This window comes from Nicotiana sylvestris, chromosome 6, assembly GCF_000393655.2.
Source record: "Nicotiana sylvestris chromosome 6, ASM39365v2, whole genome shotgun sequence".
Taxonomy (NCBI): Eukaryota; Viridiplantae; Streptophyta; class Magnoliopsida; order Solanales; family Solanaceae; genus Nicotiana; species Nicotiana sylvestris.
The window spans coordinates 32,053,026-32,060,710 of NC_091062.1; the positions used below are offsets into that span (position 1 = coordinate 32,053,026).

The following is a 7,685-nucleotide window of genomic DNA, read 5'->3' on the forward strand; positions in this document are numbered from 1 at the left end:
GCCACGAACTTCTTAAGTCCGGCATCCTTAGTCTTGTACTTCTTCTCAAGCGCATTCCATAACGCTTTTGAAGTTTCCATGACACTATAGACATTGTACAAGCCATCTTCCAAACAACTCAATATGTAGTTTTTGCACAAGAAATCAGAATGTTTCCATGCTTCAGTTACAACAAGTCGTTCATCATCCGGAGTATTTTCAGCCATGACCGGAGGATCCTCCTTGATGAAACATTGCAAACTCAACGTAGTAAGATAGAAGAGCATCTTCATTTGCCAGCGTTTGAAGTCAATACCGGAAAACTTTTCGGGTTTTTCTGCCGGTGCCATAGCATGAGCAGGAGTAGAACGGCTTGACGAGGCAGCAACACTCGTAACAGTAGCACCCGTTCCCGCAACACTTCCATTAGTTTGGTTTTCATTTGTCATATTTCTGTAAAGCTGAAAACAATACAGAACTTGTTAAATCAGTGAAGTTTTGATATCTTCAAACTGAATACCAAACCAAACATACAACACGTAACAATGGTGAAGTTTTTATATACTTCAAATCCGTACGTTTATTATTCTGGCAAAGTTTTTATGTACTTTAAACCGGACAGAAACAATTATAGGAGTAGAAAGCAACAAGGCTTTAGTCTCCAACATAGTATATAGAAAACAGTTTAATAATCAACACAGAAACGTTAGTAATTGTAAAATTCCTTAAGCTTGTGAGCGTTACTGTGTTTAAACAAAAATCAGAAAACAAAACTGTTAGAAGAATAAAGAAATCTAGGATACAATAAAGAATCAGAAATATTCCGAGTCCACAATTTTCTTGTGCGTCCTTAAGGAATTTTAACCCCCTCACAAGTTGCCAAGGTAATGGATTAAATCCTCCCAGGATAAAACGGAATAAACCTTCCTGCAACAGTGGCAATACAAACTGCAGGATACCAACGAACTCAAAGAACGGAGCAAAATCACACTTACGAATTTGAGATAGAGAGACTGCGAATTAGGATGCAGTGCATTCAGAAAGAAAGAAGTTCTGGAATGTTTTTCGTGTGTAGAAAATGGAGCCTTGCCTCAAAATTTATAGGCAATTATCAGAAGAGGTGTCTGGAAAAAGTGCCTTTTCAGACGAATACGCTGCCTGCCGCTCTTATCGATCGATCATTTTCCAAATCCAAAGCCAAAGCCAAAGCCAAAGCCGAGCGACGACGACGACGGCACGAGGGTTCATTCTCTTCAACTCCTTTTAAGAGCTTTAAGAAGTGATTCTATATAAAAGCACACAAATGTGGTTGTCCCTCACCAATGAGGGACAAAGTGCAAGACAAAAGTTCACTTCTTCAAATTTTTCATTTTTCCCTCCATTTTATTTCCCTCCATTTCCAATTCACACTTCTTCTGCTTTAAAGCCCAATGGCTTAAAGTCCAACAGCAACTAATTTTATTCATTATTGTTTTTTAGGTATTTGTTAAATATCAAAGCCAGTTGCATTCATATATCTGCCTTCAAAGTTACGTAGCTTGTGATGTAATCATGAGGACTATTTTACCAGGTTTATTGAATTTATACTAGATCTTGAATCTTGATAATATTTTGCCCATACTAACTAGCTATGATTTGCACTACCCTATTTCAAACTTAATTTTTAATTTTTATTTTTGTGACATGTGCTACAAATAATTCCCTCATAATTGGCAATCTGGCATATGTATATATTTTCAGACTTTGATGCATCAATAAGGTGGTAATACTTCCCTTGAAGTTATTGTAGGTATTAAAATATCTATTCAGTATATGCCTGGGTATTATGCACAAGAGTTTGGAGGCATAAGAAAAGTATTTGGCTTCTCTGTTATTTTTCTGACTTTAGAACACTGCAATAAGGTCATCAACTTTTCGAAGTGAATGTTAAATGCACAAGAGTGTGCATTTTTTCCAATACTGGAGATTGGATAGAAGTTGGGTTTGGGGCTTCTGAGGGAGAGATTTGTAAAAGAAATAATTAAATTAAGTTGACTACTACTATTAAATTAATGTTGAATTCATAAAAGATAAAAGAAAAATGTAAATGAAGTTAACTACCAAGATACAGAGAACTATTATTACCGTTGAATTCAGAAAGGAAAAAAGAGAAACAAAAAATGTGTAACTCTGCCGCAGTTGTGTCTTGAATGTTGGACGGCTACGTACAGAAGGAGTGCAAGGGGGCTGCTCGACCAACGTAGCTGCTCATATTCTGTGAATGCCAGGGGCACAATTAATTTATATAAGAGTTTCGGGATGTATATGCGGACATATATACACCATTTTTTCCGAGGCTATCGGGTGCTGGTGACCCCTCTACTCACAAGGTAGGTCTGCCTCTGTACCCAAGATTAGTGGCCTCTAATATGCATTCTTTTATATATTTTGCTAGTATAACTTTATTATTTCTTATTGAATACTTTGAGTTTCTTCTCAATATGTTCTCATCATATTGGTTTTTGTTGTATCTAATTTAATACAAAAAATATAACTACGTCGTAACGGATTAAACTGGCAGCCGATTAACATTGGTTCCTCTTCTAAAAGAACTTATGGAAAATGAAATCCAAAGTATAAATATTCAGGTAAAGACCAACTCCTCAAGCCGCCATTGTCTTGTGTTTTATTTTTTTCTACTGTATTAATCAATTTCTTCTCAATTTCCAAATGAACTATTGTGCATTCGTTGTGTATGCTCGAGGAACAAAGTGAGAAATTGCTGGTAATTTGCCATCTCCCAGAACAAGTTAACCAATTTTTCTATTATTTGCCTTGCTGTTATTCTTCCAGTTTGTATTGCTTTCTTCATTTTCTTTCTCACCCATTTGTCTACATATTAACTTTCTTCCTAGGAATCCTGTGCTGTTACACTATCCCACTTTCTTGAAAATTGAGTTTCAAGTAAGTATATTTCAGCATCCTATCTGTACTTTTAAATCTTAAAATTGAAATCCTATTATTTTGTGTTGGGACTTTGACATTATCCAACTTGAGACTGTTTAATATGGACATGTTTGATGCTAGTTTTTATTTTAATTTTAATCATCACTTGCTTCAGAACTCTGATCCAAATTTACTTTCAAATCTTCTTTAAAGAACAAACATTATTGCATTGTGATTTATTTCCTTAGCTAATCCCATTTAAAATTTAAATAAGCACTTGAGATGATGTTTCTTGATCTCTTGATATTCTTTTTTTGTTACATATACACTGCTACTTCTTTTTTGGGCTGAGATATTGTCATGACCCAAAAATCCATTAAGGGTCGTGATGGCGCCGGACACCGCTGTCAGGCAAGCCAACCATAAATACTTAATTAAATTCTCATTTAAACAATTGTGAAAAAAACTCTGATTTTTCTTCAATTTTTACTAGTAAAAGAACTCAGTTCAAATTAAATATACATGTCAATAAGTCAATACAAAATACCCCATAACTATCCCAGAACCCGGTGTCACAAGTGCATGAGCTATTTCTAGGAAGCAATACAATACAACAACCGTCCGGAATACAAATTGGACAGAAAATAAATACAATAATCTGGAAGAGACTCTGCTGGCCGCGGGTCGTCTCGGAAAGTGCAACTCACCTAAGTCTCCGTGTCAATCATGTTGCTACGCCCACTAGGCCACTATAGATGCATATGCCTGTGCAACAAAAATGCACAAAAGTGTAGTATGAGTACGAAAACAACGTGTATCCAATGAGTATCCCGTCTAATCTCGAAGAAGTAGAGACGAGAGGTCGACTTCGACACTTACTAGTGGTCCAATAATGTTATCTCAATAATATAGTGAATCGGTGATCTTTAAAACCATGATTGTAATTCAATGGAATGAAGCAAGTAAGAAATTCTTTCTTTTATAGAAAATTTCCAAATTCTTTTTCATCGTTTATACAAATATTCTCAAACCGGGAAGAGGCAATAACAACTTCAATAAGTTTCAAGGCAAGCAATACAAGCATGCACAAATCATGCCGAGGTCGTACGACCCGATCCAACAATATTTAAATTGTGCACTGCTAGATGGGCGAATGGCACTAACCATAGATGCATCTATTTAATCTACTGAGGCGTTCGACCCGTTCTAGAATTTAAACACACACAGACAGTCAATCAAGAAGTCATCAGGGAACAATTATCCAAAGAAAACCACTTCTCTTTTAACAATTTAAGAAAATGAAGTTTAAATCTTTGTAGAAATTTATTTACTAATTCGATGTGATTTAAGCAATTCAAACTGTCAATAAGATTACAAATAATCCAAGTATAGCATGCTTTTGGGTCCAAGACTACCCAGACTTAAACATAATAGTAGCTATGCACGGACTCTCGTCACCTCGTGCATACGTAGCCCCCACAAATAGGAGCACATAACCAATTATATCACCTATGGAGGCAATTCCCTCTTACAAGGTTAGAAAGGATACTCACCTCGCTCCGAAGATCCATAACCGACATTCCACGCTCTTCCGAAGATTCGAATCGATGCACAATGCTCCCAAAACTAGCCAATAATTATGGAAATCCATTAATATATGTTCAATTACTCATTACAATCCAATTTATAACAATTCCTCACACCGATCGAAAAATTGACAAAATTGCCCTCGGGCCCACAAGCCCAAATTCCGAAATTTTTCAAAGATAAAGTTTACCCATGAACCGCGAACTCAAATATATGATTTTCTCTTAATTTCATACCCAAAAGCGTGGTCAAATTCCAAGAATACGAATTTTCTAGGTTTCCCTTCAAACCCCAAGTTTTTACCAAATTTTCATGCTCAAATCCGCACATAATCAATGTATTTAACTCAAGATAGGTGGGGTTAGCTTACCTTGTCGTTGATGATGAAAAACTCCACTTGAAGCTCCCCAAAATCGTCCACACCAAATGAAAAATGGGGAAAAATGACCAACCCCCCGATTTTTAAAGATCTTACTGCCTCCAGCACTTCCGCACCTGCGGTCACCCGACCGCTTCTACGGTTCCGCAGGTGCAGCCCCACTACCGTATCTGCGGTCCTTCCCAGGACCCCTTATTTCCGCTTCTGTGCTTCGTGTTCTGCAGGTGCGGTCCTGCTTCTGCGGCGACTTGATCGCATCTGCGGTCCCAGCCTTCTCCCTTCTCCACCGCATCTGCGCTCCTTTGGCCGCTTCTGCGGCTCCACACCTGCGGCCAAATCTTCGCAGGTGCGGTTATACCGAATATCAACTGCTTCAGCTATTCTTCAAAATTCTAATTTGATCCGTTAACCATCCGGAATCAACTCGAGGCCCCCAAGACCCTGTCCAATCATACCAACCAGCCCCATAACACATTACAGACTTGCTCGAGGTCTCAAATCACATCAAACATCGCTAAAATCATGAATCAACCTCCAATCTAAACTTAATGAACTTTAGAACTTCAAACTTCTACATTTGATGCCGAAACCTATCAAATCATGTTTGATTGACCTCAAATATTTGCACACAAGTCATATTCGACATTACAGACCTACTCCATCTTTTGGAATTGGAATCCGACTCCGATATCAAAAAGTCCACTTCCGGTCAAACTTCTCAGAAACCTTCAAATTTCTATCTTTAGCCAAATGACTCCAAAATGGCCCACAGATCTCCGAATTCTCTTCCGATCGCGCTCCCAATACTAGAATCACCATACGGAGCTACTCCTAGACTCGGAATCCCAAACGAACATCGATAACACTGAAATGCACTTCAATCCAAACTTATGAAATTTCTTCCAAAATGCTAACTTCCACAATAGGCGCCGAAACGTTCCCGGGTCTTCCAACACCCAGTCTGGACATACGCTCAAGTCTGAAATCATCATACAAACCTGCTGAAACCTTCGAATCCCGATTCCGTGGCCGTTTACTCAAAAATCCAACCTTAGTCAATTCTTTCAACTTAAAGCTTCCGAAATGAGAATTCTCTTTCCAAATCAACTTCGAACTTCCCGAAATTCAATTCCGACCGTGCGCACAAGTCATAATACCTGAAGTGAAGCTGCTCATGGCCTCAAACTGCTAAACGACGCGCTAGAGCTCAAAACGACTGTTCGGGTCGTTACAAATATACCATTAAGTAATCCTATTTGATTCTCAAAGGTCCTTAAGAATTATTCAGACAAGATTTTCCATGGGATCATGTCGGATTGTTTGCTAATTATTTTTGCCATGGAAAATTTGTACTTATTTTAATCGTTTTCATCACGGGTCAAGCCTTACTCATTGCTTATTGTTCTTCTCAGGTAAGAGACCTTCCCATTGATATACTTTGACATAATATGCGGTTAATTACTAAACTACTCTTTATCTCGGATCAGTTTCTATATATCTCTGAGTCTGCAGTTTATTTTGTTGTGTTATACTAGAGGTTCTAGGAAAAATTGACAACAATACAGATGCACATACTGTGGTTATAAAGATTATGATTTAACATATGTTGCTTCTATCCATTGACTACTATTCTATTGTAACTGATTTCGACGGCTTCTATCTCAAAACTAAGATGATAGTACTGTCTTACATGAGCCACACAAAACTAAAGTTGTTCATTTTCCTCTTGATTGTTGAAAGTTAGAAAACAATAGGTTCTACATTCAACATATGTATATTGAGATGTAAGAAGTAGATCATCCTTCAAGTGATTCTAACTGAAACCTTGTTACTTGTTTTACTTGAGCAATTGTTGGTGTCTTAAGAGTATTTTGAAGTGAACATTATCCTTGTGTTTCTTTATTCTATTGTACTTCTCTTTTACCTATTTCTTTTTATACTTTTTTTCAACCAACTTATTTGGTTTATCTTGTAATATTATTTCCACTGGTTAACAATTGAAATTCTGATTCTCTTGGAAAAAAATTTCCTTGTCATCATAGATTCAGTTATTGGTATTTGCTCAATGATGACATGCAAGTATTGATCCTTGATGGTTTTGCAGATGAAAACTAACAAGTGTAGTATGTGAAAGGAGAAGATGTAGAGATGACTGTATTGTGGAAGACAAGCAAAAGAAGTTCAACATTGGAAGACACCATTGTGATCAAGATTTGCAGAAACCGAGTGTTGGAGAAATGTTAATAGGCTAACTACTGTCTTGGATTATAGATATTTGATGATAGTAGTTATTTGACTCATACTGATACTAGCTTTCGAATCAAATGATATATTTTTATTTATGTTGTTGACACTCATGCAATATCAAGGTGAATTTAAAGAAATATATTGTCTTTTAGGATGAAAAGTAGCCTATTTTATCAAAAAAGTTTTATGTTATTATTTAGTGTGAATATTATCACTAATAAGCATATTAATGATGTTGGAATCACCTTTTAAATGAAAAATAGGTATAATGTTTCTTGACATTTTGATGCCATTATAATGATCCTTAATTTTCTTTTATAGGCAATAAAACAAATAATTACCGGCCATAACAAAAGCCATTAAAACCATATAAAAAGGTTGATTCAGGGGCACTTTTAGTGGCTATTGTGATTGCTGCTAAAAGTCAGATCTTTTTAGCGGCAATAATTGAGATCTTTACCAGCAATCTAAATAATTGCCGGTAAAGCTTTTAGCGACGCTGGTTACAGCGACAAATAATTAATTGCTGGTAAAAGTTTTTGCAGCGATTATTATTGCCGCAAAAGCG

General features: G+C 36.7%; 1 long non-coding RNA gene across 1 annotated transcript; it reads left to right on the plus strand.

Annotated features, from left to right (window-relative positions):
• Nucleotides 1-2,125: 2,125 nt before the first annotated feature.
• Nucleotides 2,126-7,277, plus strand: LOC138870024 (uncharacterized). The gene is made up of 2 exons (XR_011400207.1): nt 2,126-2,348; nt 6,975-7,277. It is a non-coding gene; the product is annotated as an uncharacterized lncRNA (long non-coding RNA).
• Nucleotides 7,278-7,685: the final 408 nt, after the last annotated feature.